The 19,608-nt window shown below is 46.9% G+C and overlaps 1 protein-coding gene across 2 annotated transcripts in view; it reads left to right on the top strand.

The window, feature by feature from the left end:
* GRIN2C (glutamate ionotropic receptor NMDA type subunit 2C) overlaps window positions 1–19,608 on the top strand; it is a 93,441-nt gene that overhangs the window by 1,201 nt on the left and 72,632 nt on the right. The window contains exon 1 of one of the 2 annotated variants that reach the window (XM_080993598.1): window positions 1–85. The exons of the other annotated variant lie outside the window; for it this stretch is intronic. The gene's annotated coding sequence lies outside the window, so the exon portion shown is untranslated. The remainder of the gene's footprint in view (window positions 86–19,608) is intronic. 2 annotated transcript variants of the gene reach the window in all.

The following is a 19,608-nucleotide window of genomic DNA, read 5'->3' as shown; positions in this document are numbered from 1 at the left end:
CCCCCCTCTTCCCGAGACCGCGAGGAGCCCAGACGTGCCCCGGAGACCAGGGGATGCAGCCCTCCGCCGCCGCACTTGCCCTCTAGTAAGTAGCCCCGGTTTGTTTACTTCTCCCTCCGCCGCCGCAGCAGCAACAGCGGCGTCTGGCTAGTAAGTAACCCGAGAGGCGCCCATCCCGCTGCCACCTTGTCAATGTCACGCCTGGAGTTGTTCCTGGAGGGCTTTGCGCAGCGCCAAGTCCGTGGCGCTTTCCCCAAGTTCTGCACCCCCAAGAAGAACTCGCCCTCCCTTTAAAAAACAACTCCCTTTCCTTGCTATCCCTCTCTCTCGCCTTCACTCTGAAAGCAGCTCCCATCCATCCACCCTCCGGGTCGTGTTGGGAACGTTTCCACGAAACACCAAGGTTGGCTTGGTTGGAAGGCAAGAGAGTTTGGTTGGTTTGTGTGTGTGTTTTGGCGCTCGCTTGTTCTCCCCTCCTAAATCGCCGAGTGTCGGTATTTTTACATCCCCCCCACCCCCCTTCCAGCACCTTGCGTAACATCGCATCAGGCAGGACACTTTGCATTTATTTTTGGTTAATCCATATGCGACCTTTTTAAGCTGCATTTTTTTTGCCTCGCTCCCTCCCTTCTTCCTTCTTGCGTGTCTGAGCCGGAGCCCGGGAGGGAGGAAGTCTTGTCCCGGTGACAAATGGTCCTCTCTCCCCCCCCCCCCCCATGTTCCTCCTGGGCTTCTGGCATTTGTCTACAAACGATTAGGGTTCTAATTGGTATTGATAACGCTCTTCCTCCCTCCCGCCCCGTCTCCAACTGTTGCTGCGGGAGGAGCAAAGGGGAGAAAGGGGGAAATTACATAAGAATGCTATGAATAATACGGTTTCTACTAATAAAGCGGACATACATTAGAGCATCGGGGTCTTAGAGGAAAGGTAGCTGTTGGGAACGAAGTTTTTTTGGGGTGTGTGTGTGTGGCGATTATTCATGCGCATCCGGAAGTTTTTTGGGGGGGGAGAGAGAGGGAGACCTTTTGGGGGTAGAGGAACAAAAAGTCAGACAGGATAATGGGGCAGAGTGTGGCATGTCATGGAAGTACCTTCCTGAGGGGAAGAATTACATCACCATCATTTTCTCCCCTCCTCAAGTATCCTTGGAAGCGCTACAGAAGTAGATTCTCCTGAATCTCTTCCCCTGTTCCTTTTTCTCCTTCTGTTCTGTAATCTCAGTTTTCCACTTTGTCCTCTGTATATCAACAACGTGCACTATTCCCTGCTACCCAGTTCTAACTAACTTTCCTCCCTTCCTTTAGTTATATTCTCTTAAACTTGGCGGTGGGGTTCTTTCCTGGAATGGGATCATTATAATGCAAGTGATCCTTCTAGCCCAGTTAAAAGACATCAGAATCTCAATCGTGGAGGAGGGAAACCTGTGCTTCACTCCATCCTCAAATTTAGGATTTTTAAAAGTTTGTAGCTTTGGTTAGTGCGGTGCGGTGGTTAGATTATGGGGCTAGGACCTGGGAGACCAGGGTTCAAATCACAACCCAGCCAAGTTGGGCATCCTTGGGCCAGTCACTGTCTCTCAGCCTAACCTACTTAACAGGGTGGTTGTGGGGATAAAATAGAAAGGGGGGGTAACCCCCTTGAGCTTATTTTCAACACATAACAGTAGTAAATAAACAAAATATAACTCTCACACAGATAACAGGTAGATTTAAACGTACAGATATTTTAAGGAATTTTCATCATCCACAAAACTAAGGGGAGTTAAAATAATTTCCACGGACAGTTGTGTGTGTTACCTGGAGATACGTTTTGGGAGGAGAGGAAGGTGATAGTAAAGTGAGGTTTATAAATAAGGCTGTTTTGTTCTCCATAACCACCTGCCATGATTTGATATGAGTGGCGAGAAAGAAACTGAATCTGAAATGAAATATTCTCCAGGTTGGTTGGATATTTATTTTTTTAATGGGGGGGGGGGGAATCATACCATTAAAAAGAAAAGAAAAGAACAACAAATCATACCATCAAGTAAAAAACTGAAAACTGAAACCTTAACATGGGAGAAAAAAGCAGAGTTAAAACCTTCTTTCATATATTAAAGATGCATTAAAAGCTATGCAGAATCGGAATGTTTTCACCCGCAGCCTGAGCGCTGTCAGGGATGGGGTTAGTCTCACCGCCTTTGGAATTAGAAACTGGAAACTCTGCTCCTACTGGAGGTGAAGAGGGGCACCCAGGAGGTTCTCTTTTGCAAGCTCCATGGATATACAAGGGAAGGATCTGTTCAGTTTCCATTCATTTCCACTGGAACTCTTTGCTGCTGTTCTTGGGGTTTTCCTTCTTCTCTTCCACCTTTCTCTGTGTACTCTTTAGCAATCCACAATGTGTGTGTGTGTGTGTGTGTGTGTGTGTGTGTGTGTGTTGGCAAATGCAGCACCAACAAAGTTCACTGTTTACGGCAGCACCAACAAAATACGGCTGCGACAGGTTTGCCTATGTATATTATAAAACAATATGCTTGAAAGGTGTTCCCTACAAACGGAGCTTTGCATGCAAAATGTTGGGAGCTGTGATAAGGTAGATGTTCTTCCTCTTCTTCCTCCTCCTGGGAAAGAGAAATACGCAGTACTGGGTTTTGAGGGCTTTCTCAAGAAGCCATCAGCCTTCACTTTCCTTGAGCTCCACAGAGGTGAAAATGTTGCCCTTCCATTGCGTCCAATAGCAAAAAATCTCTCCGACTTCAGGACCAAGGACCAAATCTGCTCCCACATTTCATAAGGTGGCGGTGGGGACATATGCCAAGATTTGCTTCCACCTGAATTTATTCCCTGCACCCACAGCCTCTGCCTTGTTTGAAGAGGGAATGTAGTAGCTCTGAAATGCCTTGGGGCTGACCACCCTCAGCATAGCAGCAGTGACTTCCCAATCCTTTCGGCTCATAATCTCCCTTTTAAATAATTTTCCTAAATAAGTACTTATGTGATGCTTATTTAGAGGGCTTTAGGAAATATGGATTAAAGAGGCTGTTTTTTCCTCCCTCTTTTTAATACATTTTTAAAAAGTACAGTCAGAGCAGGGGGTGGGGGCTGGGAATCTGTAGCATGCAGGGAAACTGGACAAGGAGGCAGGGAAGCAGGATCGAACCATCACCACCGGCTCTTCCTGCTACGTATTTCCTGGGGAAAGAAGAGAGAAGGGCAGCACTGGTGATGTTCTGTGTAGCCACAGCTTGAAATTGACAGGGAAAACACAGCACAGGAGTCTATACTTGCTTACAACTCTCATTCTTGAAAGATTTCCTTGGGTCTTTCTCGTTCCCTTGTAGTTTGGCAAGACTTGGATCACTTGACATACCAGTAAAAATAGGAAAAAGGTATATTTGAATTTAGCACATTCGGAGCCTCTTGGTCCCTTTTCCATCCATTCTGTGCTCTGGGTTGAAACAGCATCATCGTGGAGAGTCATCTCTGAGACACAGGGGTGATTGGAACTGCTTGATTCCAGCTGCAGCCTGAGATGGATGCATCAAGCCTAGATAGTTACTGACTTTATACATTTCCTCAGTAGTTCATCTTTGGGTTCTGTTTTGCCGCATTCCCTCCCCACACAACAGGGAGGAATATCTTACAATTCTGAATTGCTGGTCCTCTCTCAGCTCTTCATATCTGGTGTTCAAATTTACTGTCCACATTCTCCTGCCCTTGACATTACTGAAATGCTACTAAACATTTCAGGTCTCGGCCTTTGGAAGAGTTAAGCAAACACAATTCTGTTTACGCTCACTAAGTGCCATCCTTGCAACAATCTCCAAATCACTTTAGCTGCAGACACTTGTGACTTCTTCAGCCTTCATCACACTTTGCAGAGCTAGGCAGGGCTTTTTCCCCAGCCAAGACTCAATTTTGGCACCTCTCAGTGGGTGCCATTCCCATTATAAGAGAGGCGTTTGTGGTGAGTTTCGGCACCTCTTCTTCTAGAAAAATAGCAGTGGTCCTGTGTCAGTTACGTGGTTCTGTCCTCAACAGAATGCTTCAGAGAAATTGCTCGTCTCGCAGCTCCTCTGTGAAATGGCTACTTTGCATGTAGGTTGTGTCAAGGGATCCCGATACAAATGCAGGGAGATGGACAAGTGAGTGGAAAGCTGGAGAAAGATCTAACTGGATCTATGGAAAGCAAACTAGTGAACCCTGGATCACAACCACCCACCTGCAGCAATATTGTTGTGCTTGTGCTTCCTCCGTACAGTGGTACCTCAGGTTACAGACGCTTCAGGTTACAGACTCCACTAACCCAGAAATAGTACCTTGGGTTAAGAACTTTGCTTCAGGACGAGAACAGAAATCGTGCTCCGGCGGCGCGGCAGCAGCAGGAGGCCCCATTAGCTAAAGTGGTGCTTCAGGTTAAGAACGGTTTCAGGTTAAGAACGGACCTTCGGAATGAATTAAGTACTTAACCCGAGGTACAGTGGTGCCTCGCAAGACGAAATTAATTCGTTCCACAAGTTTTTTCTTCTTGCGAGTTTTTCGTATTGCGAAGCACGGTTTCCCATAGGAATGCATTGAAAATCAATTAATGCGTTCCTAGGGAAACCGCTTGCCAGGCTGGCGGTGCGGAGAAGGGCTTTTCTCCCCACCGCAAGCCTTCAGGACAGGTACGGGAACAGAGGGGAAGGCGCGCAGCGCTTTCCCTCTGTTCCCGGGGCTTGCGTGGGAGGAGGGTTTTTCCTCCCCACCGCCAACATTCAGAACAGCATTCTGAATGTTGGCGGTGGGAAGGAAAACCCTCCTCCCACCCCAAGTCTTCAGGAAAGCCATCCGAAGCTGGGCGGCGGGAGAAGGTGTCCCCGCCCCCCCGCCCGGCATCGGAGCTTCGTTCCGATGCCGGGCGGCGGGAGGAGGTGTTCCCCCCCCCCGCCCGGCATCGGAGATTCGTTCCGATGCCGGGCGGCGGGAGGAGGTGTTCCCCCCCCCGCCCGGCATCGGAGATTCGTTCCGATGCCGGGCGGCGGGAGGAGGCGTCCCCCCCCCCGCCCGGCATCGGAGATTCGTTCCGATGCCGGGCGGCGGGAGGAGGCGTCCCCCCCCGCCCGGCATCGGAGATTCGTTCCGAAGCCGGGCGGCGGGAGGAGGTCCGAGGACAGTGGGGAAGACGCGCTGCGCTTCCCCGCTGTCCCGGAGATTTCCCTATGGGCTGTCGTCTTGCGAAGCAAGCCCATAGGGAAATTCGTTTTGCGAAGCACCTCCAAAACGGAAAACCCTTTCGTCTAGCGGGTTTTCCGTCTTGCGAGGCGTTCGTCTTGCGGGGTACCACTGTACCACTGTAGTTGAATATCGCACAGCTCCATGCAGGCAATTGTGACGGGACAATCTGGAAAAGATGTTGTGTCTATGTGGGCAAGTAGCTTTTTCACGGGTCTCGCAACTTCCTATTGCTGCTGCTGCTGTGCAATGCGTTGCAGCTGCCCATTGTTGTGTCAGTTAAACAGACCGGCATGCTAATGGAAATACCGTTTTTTACATGACCACCCCTTGGAAGATATTAATTCAGTTAATGACTTTTCTCTTTTGCAAACAGTGGAGGCTATCAGTGGGGGTAGTTTTTACTTGTTTTATGGTGTGTTTGTAAATTGCCTTGAGATGTGTGTAAAAGGCAATCGATAAATTAATAAATGATGATGATAGATAAGAATAACAGAAGCCTTAGCTGGCAGTATCTGCAGCTGTTCACAAGTACTGAATATACTTTCCCACAAGTTCCCTCTGCATTTGCTTGATCAGGGATATTAACAGATCAAAACGGTTTTCACGTGAGAGAGGCGCTTCCCGCATGGAAGCTGCTTACATAATTCCTGTGAGTAGTTCATCAGCTGTGATGAATGCTTGGTGGCTATTTTGATACACGTATGTTCAGCAGGAAGCCACAACTGACGGTGCAGTGGAATAGATGCCTTGTCACATTCATATTTGACAAACTGCACATGGCACCCATAAAGTTTCCTAGGCAGAAGTGATCTCCATGTTAATACCTTTTTTCTGAATTGCCTTCGATCAGGAACCCCCAGCCTTTTGGGGCCTGTGAGACACATCTGAAATCGAAGAAACTGCCATGGGCACCTCAAAATACCCATTTTGCAGAAGGAAAACTGACTAATCAAGACACAAATGCCAAACAACAGGCAAACACCTATACTCCCAAAATAAAAAAGATAAAAAGCTGCCTCCCAAAAAGCATTCCCCCCAAACAAACAAAATACATATTTTAAAGTAAAAAATAAGAAGGAGCAGTGGAAACCTTGGTGGACACCAAGGGATGTCTGAGGGCACAATGGTGCCTATGAGTGCCATGCTGGGGACTATGGTCTGAAATCTTTATGTCCCATTCTCTTGGTATCTCTGCCAAGAAAATGTGTGGCAGGTGGTTACTGGGGACAGGGCCTTTTCAATGGTGGCACCCTAGCTATGGAATGCTGTCCTCATAGAGGCTTGCCTGGCATTCACTTTGTGGTCTTTTGGGCACCAGGTGAAAACTTCTTTTTATTTCTTTCGCAGGTTTTTTAAATTTTAAAACCTGCTTGGAATATCTTCTGGTGTTGCTTGAGAGTAGTTCTCTACTAATTCTAATCTCTGCTGCTGGAGTTTTAATGCTTCAGCATTGTTGTTTTTTATTAGATGTCTTGCCTGCCCTTCACCACAAGTTCCCAGGGCAAGCTGCAACAGTGTAAAACAACAACACTGGAACCAGCTAAATTGCTAAAACAATTTACAATTAGAAGCATAGAGGGGTGCCCTAAAATACAGGTATATAAAATACAGGGGGGGGGGGAGATTTGGAATCCAAAGGCTGTGTAACAATCTTTTGAATTTTTTTTTTTATATCTCTTATTTTCTATTTCTTTATATAACTTACGCATGTCATTTTATTTTGATTGGACGTGTTTAAAAAAAAGGGAATTCGTGGAAGGAACTGGGGTGGATCTTGGGGAAAATCTTTTTTCTTTTCTTGCTAATGATGGGGGACGGTGTAAGATTTGTACAATTCAATTTGGATAGTGGGTTAAACAAATTAAGCTTCAAATCGGGAGTGAGAGCTTGTAGAACCAAATTAAGGAAAGGGGAATACAGTCGGGGGGGGAGGGGGGGAGTCCCAGAAAGTAGGCAATGAAAGTAAGGTTTTAAATATCTTTTTTTTTCCTTTTCTTTTTTCTTTGTATTTCTATATTTTTGGAAACTTTAATAAATATGATTTTAAAAAAAATAAATAAAATACAGGTATATAGTGTGTCAAAGGCCAGGGCAGGAAATATTACTATTATTATTATTATTATTATTATTATTATTACTACTATTACTCCACCCACCTGGCTGGGTTTCTCCAGCCACTCTGGGCAGCTTACAGCATATCTAAAAACATCAAGCATTAAAAATCTCACAATACAGGGCTGCCTTCAGATGTCTTCTAAAAGTTGTGTACTTCTTTATCTCCTTGACACCTAAAGGGAGGGCGTTCCACAGGGAGGGCGCCACTACCAAGAAGGTACATGTTTAGTATACAACTGAACTGATTTGCCTTAGTGTGTCATCTCAACCAGGCGTGAGGTCTGTCTCTGCCCCAGACAAGCCAATAATTATAACCAAGGTTTTGTTCACCATTTACAGCTTGTGGTCTGTCTGGAATGAGACAAACCTTGAGCCCAGGTTCAGATAACATTCAAAGCAAAACCATGGCTTTGCTTGCAGGAGTGCAGCAACAGCCGCAGGATCAGAGGAACAGCAAAATAGCCACAATCTCCTCTCCAGCAGCTTGTGCATTTGTGCTAAGCCATGGTTTGGCTTCACATCACTTGTCTCTGACTGAATATGTCGTTGGACCCTGACTCTTAAGCAAATAACATTTTCTTGGCAAAGATGACTTCTCAACAGAATAGAGGCTTCTTTCACCTGTCCAGTTGGAGGAAGTAAAACTTCAGAATATTATCCTTGGCTAACTAGACTGCCTTTTAAGCAGGCAACAATTCTTATTTCAGGGCAGGTCTGTGTATGGAGCAGAATGAAGTGGCAGAGTCCTGCAGTTTTAGAAGTGACTGTACCACTCCAGTTTGCATAGGGTGGTGGTGGGGGACATGATTGGATGCCTGCATTTAGAAAGGAAGAAAGCAAAAGCCCTCGCAAGTTACTTTGCTATTGCCCTAGGAATAATCTGGGCTGTGTAAACTTGATTTTTAAATTGTATATGGCGGGAGGGACGGGACATTCACAAATGTACTCTGAAACAGTGCAATCACTTATACCATCTTGTTCTGCTGTACTTGTTGATTGAACCTCATTCACACAACAGCTGTGTGTGCCTGCCTCGCATTTGTTTTCCTCCCCCCCCCCTCAGAAGAACTGAGATTGTATGATTGACTCGCCTGTGGCTGATTTGTGATTTGAGCCCGGGCTGCAGATCCCAAGCCAGCTGCTGCCTTTACGTGATGGGTTTTGGAAATGCTGAGGAAGATGGATGCCCTGTGAAGTTGCGGGGGGGAGGGTTTGGAGTTATTTCCATGAGCTGGGCTAGCCATGAGGACCCAGCGGTATGGATGCAACACTGAGCACAACTGCTTCTCTGTATTAACTGTATCAGTTAGGTTCCCCTTTGTGCTTCTAATCTCAGAATGACAGGAAGACCTAATATCCCTATTGTATAAGAATCTCTGTGTGAAACTTAAATGGGCTACCACCCCCTGTGCCCACATGAGTGGGAGAGAGGATTATTCCATGCAGCAGGAAAATGTCTCAGCCTTTTCTCACTCCTTACAGAATGCTGTGATGTCACAGCATTCCGTAAGGGTTGGGGCGAGGGATGTGACGTTCTCTTGCATGAATTGGTCCCGAGTCTTTTCTCCCACTTATGTAAGTGTTTTCTTGAGGGGTAAGACACATCCTACAAGAGAGGATGAATCCTTTTTCAGTTCTACCTCTCTTTCAAATCAGAACCAGTGAAGGCAGTGAAGGTCCTGTGCGGGTGCCTGGAGGCGGTTGGAAGATGGATGGCCGCTAATGGATTGAGGTTGAATCCTGACAAGACAGAAGTACTGTTCTTGGGGGACGGGGGGCGGGCTGGTGTGGAGGACTCCCTGGTCCTGAATGGGGCAACTGGTCCCCTGAAGGACCAGGTGCGCAGCCTGGGAGTCATTCTGGACTCACAGCTGTCCATGGAGGCGCAGGTCAATTCGGTATCCAGGGCGGCTGTGTACCAGCTCCATCTGGTACACAGGCTAAGACCCTACCTGCCCGTGGACTGTCTCGCCAGAGTGGTGCATGCTCTGGTTATCTCCCGCTTGGACTACTGCAATGCGCTCTACGTGGGGCCTACCTTTGAAGGTGACCCGGAAACTACAATTAATCCAGAATGCAGCAGCTAGACTGGTGATGGGGGCAGCCGCCGAGACCATATAACACCGGTCTTGGAAGACCTTCATTGGCTCCCAGTATGTTTCCGAGCACAATTCAAAGTGTTGCTGTTGACCTTTAAAGCCCTAAACAGCCTTGGCCTAGTATACCTGAAGGAGCGTCTCCACCCCCATCGTTCTGCCTGGATGCTGAGGTCCAATGCCGAGGGCCTTCTGGCGGTTCCCTCACTGCGAGAAGCAAACCTACAGGGAACCAGGCAGAGGGCCTTCTCGGTAGTCTCACCCGCCCTGTGGAACCACCTCCCATCAGATGTCAAGGAAATAAACAATTACCTGACTTTTAGAAGACACCTGAAGGCAGCCCTGTTTAGGGAAGTTTTTACTGTGTGACATTTTAATGTATCTTTAATCTTTGTTGGAAGCCACCCAGAGTGGCAGGGGAAACCCAGCCAGATGGGTGGGGTACAAGAGACCATGGAGAGCACCTCCAGGGATGAAGTCAAATCGCTGCATTAGCACCAAAGTGACCTCCCCTAGGCACAAGCCTGGGCAGTGTGTATGGAGGTCCTGGGCTGCCCAGACAACAAGGCCCTCCTCTTGGCCTCACTGATGTGATTCAAAGGAAAGCAGGGCAATATGCTTGGCACCAGCTTGGCTGCAGGAGTTGCCAGAAGAAGGCATACAAGACACCATCAACCATCTTAGGGACTCCCCTCTGGATTTGTGAAGGGTTTTACTCCTTAGCCCTTTCTACTCCCAAAGATATCCTGCAAGGCAGCAGAGGTTTAGGATCCTAGATGGGCTACCTTTCCAGGTTGATGAACCCCATCTGTCCCTCACTTCTCTCTACAGCACATTCAGAAACCTCCTTCTTGACTGTTGGGTCCAGTATTGGTCTCATCCGCTCCATCTGCCACATCTTCGCAAGTCCCTAACTCGCTGAGGGTTTGAGACCCATTGGCTACCCTCACCTGGTTTAGCCGGTCAGTTGAAGCCATTTCCAGGGTGTGACCACTGTCGTATACTGACAGCTTCTAGGAGCCACAGGTGAGAGCTGAGTACAGGGTGGGGTCCAAAGATGGACAAACCACCCGAGAAGGAGCACAACATGTCCCCCACTAGCAGTATTACACTTCCCCTAACACCCCCTACACTTTTTCAGTAGGGAGCCAGATTTGACTGGTGCTGTTGCGAGTTGGTTTGGGTTGGTTCGGTTTTGCCCAAACGACTGCAAAGAGAAATGTCCTTGTTTTGTCTGTTGTATGGACTAATCCAGCCTTAAAGGTGGGGCCAAAGTGAGTAAAGGACGATGATTTGACTAGGGTCTGGAGTTTAGGTATGCTTGTTTACTTACACTCAGTGAAAGAATTGTCGTCTCTCTGCTGGTATATCAAAGGGAGAAAAACAGAGGGGGGGGGCTTGGTGCTTCTAGTGCTACTTTTGGTCCCATCTTTGTTCGAAAGGGGTTGTTGCTGATCGAAAGAAGTAGATCAGTTTGTGCCTTGCTACTAGTCAAGAGGACATAGGTGGCGCTGTGGGTTAAACCACAGAGCCTAGGGCTTGCCGATCAGAAGGTTGGCGGTTCGAATCTCCGTGATGGGTTGAGCTCCTGTTGCTCGGTCCCAGCTCCTGCCAACCTAGCAGTTCGAAAATACGTCAAAGTACAAGTAGATAAATAGATACCACTCCGGCGGGAAGGTGAATGGCGTTTCCGTGCACTGCTCTGGTTCGCCAGAAGCGGCTTAGTCATGCTGGCCACATGACCTGGAAGCTGTACACTGTCTCCCTCGGCCAATAAAGTGAGATGAGCGCCGCAACTCCAGAGTCGTCCGCGACTGGACCTAATGGTCAGGGGTCCCTTTACCCTTTACCTTTATTAGTCAAGAGGGTAATCGGGTCCTGCAGTGAGACATTGCAGTGTGGTACACACCTGTTCAGGGTGCCAGACCACTTGCTCCATTCCATTCCTCCCTCTCCCCCAGCTTTTCATTACTAAGAATCCTGTGGTCGCTGAGCATGTTCTGTTCTCAGTGGTCCATTGGGGAGATTTCTCTCCCCTTTATCTTCCCCTCAGTAGTGGCAGGGTGGAGTTTCAGAGCTGCCCTCTTCACAGTGCTGTAGTTTACCTGGGATTAGGGTGGTGTGATGGTGAGGTTGAGGCTGCACGGGTGCCCTGGTCTAGCCAAGTCTGTGTTCCTCCTGTCCATGTGCCCACACAATCCTGACCTTGCAGCCACCCTGCCCATCTCCATCTAGGTCAGCTTCATTGATGATGGCAGTGTCGGGAGGGAGGCTCCGCAGTGCAGCCCAGCCACACAAGCTGCTACTGCTTTCCCCTAAATGTATTTCATATTTCTCCAAACCCTGAGGGTTATCCCAGACATGCCGACACCTCTCTTCTGTTTCTCGGCAGTCCCATTTGGGCTGCATAGCTGATGGCGCTCGGCACTAGAGTTTGTTTTTTATGAGATTTATAAACCTGCCCATCACCAAATGGTCCCAGGACAGGGTGCATACATTATTAAAATCAAATTAAATGCAATCTAGGCAGAAACGTACCCGCCATCTAAAACATTAAACCTACTGCAAGTGATGGACAAAGTTTGCCTGCTTTTGCTTGGGATGTCCTTAAACCGTGGAGTGTTGTCAGAACTTCAGGACCTCCCCTGAACTGGCCCCTTTTCCAGGGGTTTATTAGAGCAGGTGAATGTTGTGATCTCCATTATCTGCTTCCCACTTATCTGAACTTATTGATTATTCCATAGTCTATGTTGTCCATGAGCTCCTTATAAGTGTTGTTGCTACAACACTTCAAACTTTTCATATTCGCAAATTCTGGATGTCCTTCAGAATGTCTGGGTGTCAAGAGAACATTGTGTCAAGCAAGTGTTATCGCCACACTTTCCAGTGCATTTCCCCATCACTTTCTTTATTGCCAAAAAGCCAGTTTAGGGCAGTGGGGTTTGTTACGCAAGAGCAGCAAATCAACTTTGAGTGTGCTTGTCTGGATTTTCTGCAATGTGATTGAATTCCCCTTGAGCCCAGCACCATCAGAACTGAAGAATTCAGAGCCATCAGTTTGTTTGGAGTTCCAAAAGCAAACACACAACAAGCTCAAAGTCCTGCTACACAAACCAAGTTACTCTCCCCTTGCCAGCTTTCTTAATTTCAGGGGAAGTCACTTCATTGTTGCCACTGCTAAACATATGTGAATCAGAAATCCTAGCTGATCTACCTCAAATTACCCAGGGATCTACCACTAGATCAAGGTCTCCCTTCTGCCTACCCCTAGTCTACAGAACAGAAGATATATATACTGGTAAAGCAGTAATTCCTCTCCCTGTGGAATCTTGGGGCTGGTAGTGTTCTGTAGGCGGGTATTTAGAACGTCTAATGGGATTTTTGCACACTGTGAATCCCAGGATTCTTTGGGAGGGGGCAGCTATCACAGTTCAGCTATCAATGGGCAGTTCAGCTAATAAAAAGCCAATCTCTGTATGTAATGTAGATGTTGCCAGCAGGCTCGTGAAGGATGTCTCCCCAAGCTTTGCTTTTCATAATGCTCCTGAGGGGGAGAATTGGGGAAGGCACTTTCACAGATCAGGGGTGTCCCCTTTGAATAAGACAATGGGTGCTATTGAGATTCGGAGTGCCTGTGACATTGCGTTGCAAGCTCAAGGTGTTCCAACTGGGTGTGAATTATAGAGACTGCATCCCAGTGCATTGTAGAGCCAGTGCTCTTGAATCAGAAAACAAGGCATCAACCCTTGTCTCGGAGGTGCCCTTTCCCCAAGTTCTGACCACTTGTTGTCAGTCATCGCACTCTGGTGCTCTGCAAGCAGAGCTGAAGGGTTCTTCTGGCTGGATTTCCAAAGTCCCAGCAACGTACTGACCTCAATTTAATTCTGTATTTAGAAATGGAGATGGCATCCTCGTTCTCTTTATCCTGTCCTTGGCTGTTTTTTTGTGTGTGTGTGTGTTGCAACTTGGCACTTAAGGAGGTGCTACTGTTTAGCCCTGGAATAGTGTGTATTTTAGAGCTAGTTGAATTGATCTTTGCATTTGCCCTTAAGAAGTCGCCTCTTTTGTATTTTATTTTTTGCAGGTTAAGGGGCTGCTGTGAGATACAGGGGACAGTGAGATGAGGAAAGAGGTGAACAATCTGGCCCCAGCCCAGCAAAGCACTCAAGTATGATTATTAACATTATGCTTGTGAATAATCCCATTGAAGTCTGTGCTTAGTTTAAGCACAAGCGTAAGTGCTTTGCTGGATAGGAACCAGGGTGCGCTGTACCTTAGAGCAAGGTCAAAGAGTTATAGCGCACCTTTAGCAAATTTCACAAGGGCGACCCTTTTTGGTCTGTATGAACCAGTCATTTATTATTAGTATTTTATTCGAAGAATTCGATTTATAAAAAGGTAGAGTGACCAAAAAAAGAAAGAAAAAAGTGAGTGAGAATGAAAAAAGAGGGGGGGGGGATACTCCATTACATTTCCATACATTAGTATATAGATGTTTATAATCTTTTTATCCTAATACACACATAGTTATCAATAACCAAATATATTCTGTGTAAACTCATTCCAAATATCATTTATCCAAAGAGAGTCTGCATTTATAAGCTGCCCATTCATATGTTGCCAATATTGTCATGTTGTCAAGTCATTGATTAAGGGGAATTGTATCTTTATGCTTCCAATTCATCAGTATCTGCCTCTTGGCCACCATTAGGGTGCATAGAATCCATTTTCATTTTTGGGCACACTGCGATATCGCAGCCCCCCCAAAACCACCTTTTTTAGGGCGAGTTCTCAGCATGAAATTGTGCACTTAAAATGGTCGCTGTACTCTTGTAGGGGGAAATGGGATGTTCCTTCTTTTTCGGGACACTTGTGGTGTATGCACACACACACAAACACCCGCCCGCCCCCATAGCTCAAATGACATTTCATGTATGATATGTTCAGGGAATCATAACATTACTTTTGTTGTTCATTTCTGGTTTTCAATCTATCTCTCTGGCTCTGGATCTTCATCTTAGCATTGAGTAACGAACTTGATATTATGAAGGAACCATGGAGTTTCCAACCTCCTTTTCACTGTCTAACATTAATATGCTCAAACCACCTTGCTCTGGTGAGCAACCTGGCCGCTGAATTCTGCACTAGCTGAAGTTTATGAACCATCTTCAGAGGCAGCCTTCTTCTTCTTCTTCTTCTTCTTCTTCTTCTTCTTCGGTGATTACTCGTAGCCGAGTAAAGTTGTCTTCCATAAATATGGTTTTAACAATGGGCCGTAAGGGACTATGGAGGCCAATTCTGGATCCACACGTCCTCCCCACAGTGTGGACATTGGTTTCCTGGAGGGAGTTGATCACGGTGTGGATTTGCCAAGTGTGCCTTCCTCTTAGCACATTTCTCCCTTGCTTCCTAAGATGCATCCTGAGTGTCTTCAAAGCCCATGACACCTTTGGTAAAGGCTGTTCTCCAGTTGGAGCTCTCGCAGGCAAGTGTTTCCCAATTGTTGGTGTTTATAACTACTTTTTAAAAAATTTGCCTTGAGACAGTCTTTAAACCTCTTTTGTTGAAAACCAGCATTAAGCTTTCCATTTTTAAGTTTGGAATAGAGAAGTTGCTTTGGAATCAGGCATCCACACAACATGACCAATCCAACAAAGTTGATATTGAAGAATCATTGCTTTGACACTGGTGATCTTTGCTTCTTCCAGTACACTGGTATTAGTTTGCCTGTCTTCCCAAGTAATGTGTAAAATTTTTCGGAGACACCGTTGATGGAATCTTTTGAGGAGTTGGAGATGGCGTTTATAAGCGGTCCATGTTTCACAAGCATACAGTAAGGTTGGTAGTACAATAGCTTTGTAAACAAGCATTTTGGTTTCCTTGCGAATGTCCCAGTCGTCAAACACTCTGCACTTCAATCGGCAGGAAAGCCACGAAAGACCAAAGTCTGTCCCTGCTTCTGTGATACTTGAACGTTGGCTCTTCTTCTGTTAAAGATTAAGTCCTGGTATCAAGCAGGCTGGTTCCGGTGTGCATAACTCTTCTCACTAGACAGAGGTAGCCTTGAAGCTGAAGATGGAGCCACAAAGCAGCTGAAGCATGATGCAGGAGTTTCTGTAGTGTTAGTGGTGCATCAAATCTGATACAGAAGAAACTTATTAGCCTCTATGGGGAGAAAGTGCTGCCTACAATGTGTTTAAATGTCCTTGAAGTGAAATTAAAATGGGCGAATCTTGGATTTAAGAGACTCTGGGCCTCTTTTTTTGTGTGTGTTTTTTAACTGTTCTCAGGTAGTTGATGCCATAATCACCATGAATTATTGATCACAGGGCTAAAAATACTTGGAAATTCACAGCAATGAATAGAAGAGCCTTTCCTACCAGCCCGGCCCAGCCCAGGCAGGGAGGCTGGAGTGTGTAAACTTGAGTATGTCATGTTACGATGCCTTCACAAATTTGATGCAGTCACAATAACCGTGAATGTCAGCTCTGAGAAGGTATCACGTGTCTGTTTGTATTGGCTTCAATGCCTTCTCCATTTCCCCATGCTGAGGTTGAGGAGGATCGGGCAGGCACTAGGACCTAGGAACTACCTCCTAGCTTAAGACGCTTGAGAAACTGGCCCAGGATAGTAGCATCATTTAGGTCCCACCTTTTCTCCTTGCTGAGAGCCAAATATTTCTTCCCCTTGCTTCTGCGATCCCAATACAACTCCTATACGTCCCCGTGGCAGGCCCCCTTTTGCCCCATATGTGCTGAGGACCGACATGTCTTATGCTCATGCAATGTGGCAAGAAATATGAAGCCTGCATTGTAATAGCACTGATACGCATCACATTTCCTGCTGGCAGAATGGGAGATCTCTGTTCACATAATCTGGATCCTCCCTTTTCTTAAGTTTGATGCTTCTAATTTGTTATTGCTTAGTCGTTTAGTCGTGTCCAACTGTTTGTGACCCCATGGACCAGAGCACTTCCACTGCCTCCCGCAGTTTGGTCAAACTCATGCTGGTAGCTTCGAGAACACTGTCCAACCATCTCGTCCTCTGTCGTCCCCTTCTCCTTGTGCCCTCCATCTTTCCCAACATCAGGGTCTTTTCCAGGGAGTCTCCTCTTCTCATGAGGTGGCCCAAGTATTGGAGCCTCAGCGTCACGATCTGTCCTCCCAGTGAGAACTCAGGGCTGATTTCCTTAAGAACGGATAGGTTTGATCTTCTTGCAGTCCATGGGACTCTCAATGCTCCTAATAACAAGGGGTTATGTACACAAGGGTAGCTGCGGCTGGAAGCCCTGCAACCCTCGCCAAGGGTAGGAACAGCCTGTGGCTGTTTGGTGCGCAAGCCTAGGCTGTCAGGGCTGGCCCAAAACATTTTGCCGCCTGAGGCGCAAAGGACAAGATGGCGCTCCCCCTCCGCCATTCGTTGTACAAAGGCCAACCAGATGGACAGTTAACTCTTAATTCAATGTCCGTGTTGAGACAGCATCCTTTGCCACACCTGAGGGCAGCAAGTTAACTTATGGAGAACAGGGCAGCCACCTTACATGGCTCAGTCCTGCAACAGAGGGGAATGTCTGGTGGTTCAGAAGGAATAGCTGGGGAGGAGGCAGCTGCTATTGCCACCAAAGCCCTCAGTGGCCTCACTCTGCATCTGAAAGGGTGTGAAGGAGGGTGGCACATCAAACAGGCTACAGTTTACTGTAATTCTAATTCCTGTTCCTAGTGAATTAATAAGGACCTTGATGTACTACTGAATTGTCCTGGCTGTTTTCTCCTTTGGGTTCCCCACTTAGGCCTTAAAAGCCTATCCTCTTTTCTTTCTTTCTTTTTTCCTGTTCAAAGCTCAGATGCATACTTGAGTACTGAACCTTTTATTATCAAATTTTCATTAAAAGTTTTCTGCGTAAAATACAGGAACATTCAAACTAATCTAAAGAGGGGGTGGGGAATGAAAGAGCAGAAGTAAAGAGAAAAGAATAGAAAGGAGGGGGGGATGTTAAAAAGAATACAGAGCCCTCTGTCAACAATACATTTTAACTTTTATTCTATGTCATGACGGTGGACCCTCCCAGCTCTCACCTGGGATCCTCGCTGTCTTCTGCCTAATCTCCCACCTTGAAATATCTTCTCTTTAAAAGCCTATCCTCAATGCTAGGCCATCCATATTGTTTTCCTTTTAGGAAGCAGCCTTATATCATGTTTAAGACTCTTTGGCCATCTAGCCCAATATTGTCTCATCTGACCTACGGGACCTTTCTCAGGAACTCTGACAATGGGGCCTACCCGCTATCTCACCTCATCTCCCTAACTAGAGATACCAGTGACTGAACTGGGTGCCTTCTGCATGCAACACATGTGGTCTACCACCGAGTTATGGCCCTTCCTTGGTGTCAGGTATGAAGGCGGGGGAGACCTACCTGCAATGCTTCAAGGTGCTCTTATTTTCTGTTTGGCTGGCTGGTTCCTAAAAAATCAAAATGAGGTGAATGAGGGGAGGGAACAAAAGAGGCAAAGTTGGCCTTACATTAGGGTTGTCCATCTCTTTGCTTTACCTTGGACATTTAACAGCAGCCAGACTGAGGACACCATTTAGGGAGAAGGAGGTTGGGAGCAGACACTTCTGGTCTTCAGGCTGCATGTGATAATTCCTCAGGAATATCCATGTCTCTTGTCACGAAGTATTCTAATTTATCGCAATTTTATTAAAGCCAAAAAGAGTGAAAGGAAAGGAGGAAGCGTGGAAAAGAAAGAAAAGCCCATCAGCTCACATTCGCAATGCAATAACCATCAGTTCATCCGTCTTAGTTTACACATAAAGCTCGATCTATGTCATCCAAATGTCCAGATAGGTATCCAAGTGAAGTTAGCCTTTATAAAAAGTGGTTTGAAATGCAGCAAGGGCATTGAGGTCTTCTGATAGCAGACATTTAGCCTTCCAGGTTTGAAGTAGAAATCTCTTAGCGGCCCATAATGGTTCTCAACACCCTTTTTCATTGTTATGAAGTATACAAGTAACAAAAACAAATGCTCTTTGACAGATTCCAGATATAGGCTCCAAGAGCAGATCTTCAAACCTTGCTCTGCAGTTTGCACTACCAACCTAAAAATCTATCCGCCCCCCTCAGCGCATGCATTTAAAAGAGTCTGAAGCAGCCTCCCTCCACCTGACATGCAGAAATGAAGGCGCTGAAACATTTTCCCCTTCATTTTGTCTCTGTGCCAGGGGAAATTGATACAGTGGTACCTCGGGTTAAGAACTTAATTCGTTCTGGAGGTCTGTTCTTAACCTGAAACTGTTCTTAACCTGAGGTACCACTTTAGCTAATGGGGCCTCCTCCTGCTGCTGCGCCGCCGGAGCACGATTTCTGTTCGCATCCTGAAGCAAAGTTCTTAACCTGAGGTACTATTTCTGGGTTAGCAGAGTCTGTAACCTGACGCGTCTGTAACCCGAGGTACCACTGTATTTGCTTGGAATGCATGTTTTACATGCATTATATTCAGTGCTCTTTTTCAGGGGGTACACTCAAGGGTACACAGTAATGGCACCTCTTTTTCATTGTTAAAAAGTGTGGCGCTTACTGTAACAACTTCATGGCGAGTATCGGCACCTATTTTTCTAGAGAAAAAAAGCACTGATTATATTAGATGCAAAGTCTACTGCAAGGATAGCCAACCTGTGGCCCTCCAGAGGCTGGGCTAAAACTCCCATCATCCCTAATGAGCCAGGGGTGCAAAGATCCGCCTGGCACGCACCTCCCCGGTTGCCCAGTCCCAGGCACGCAGGAGGGTGGAGCCGTCCGCCTGCCTCGGCGTCTCGCTGGCTCAGTCGCCCCCAAACTCATGGCGCAGAGCCTCCCGCAGCAGAAGAGCCCGCTGTGGCGCTTTGACCGATGGGCAGGCTCTCCTCGGACTCTCAGGCCCCGGACTCTCGGGCTGGCACCCCTGAGAGCCCAGCGCCCGGGTGCCCCACACCCTTAGTGCCTATGGGTAAGATGGCCCTGCTGTCATGTTTTGAACATGCATATGATTAACAGAATGCACCGGTGGGCGGACGGACAGGTTTGCGCTCCCCTCATTTCCTCCTTCCCAACTTTTGCACATTCATCCATTATATGTACATGGAGCCTATATGCATGCAGGATTGCCTGACTTGGAGACTTAAGCACAAACCAAGCACCCTGATTGCACCTCCTTGTGTATAT

This window comes from Podarcis pityusensis (genome assembly GCF_964106645.2).
Source record: "Podarcis pityusensis genome assembly, chromosome: 2".
Lineage (NCBI taxonomy): Eukaryota > Metazoa > Chordata > Lepidosauria > Squamata > Lacertidae > Podarcis > Podarcis pityusensis.
The sequence above is the reverse complement of the archived record's forward strand: the minus strand, read 5'-3'. Positions and strand labels throughout refer to the sequence as shown.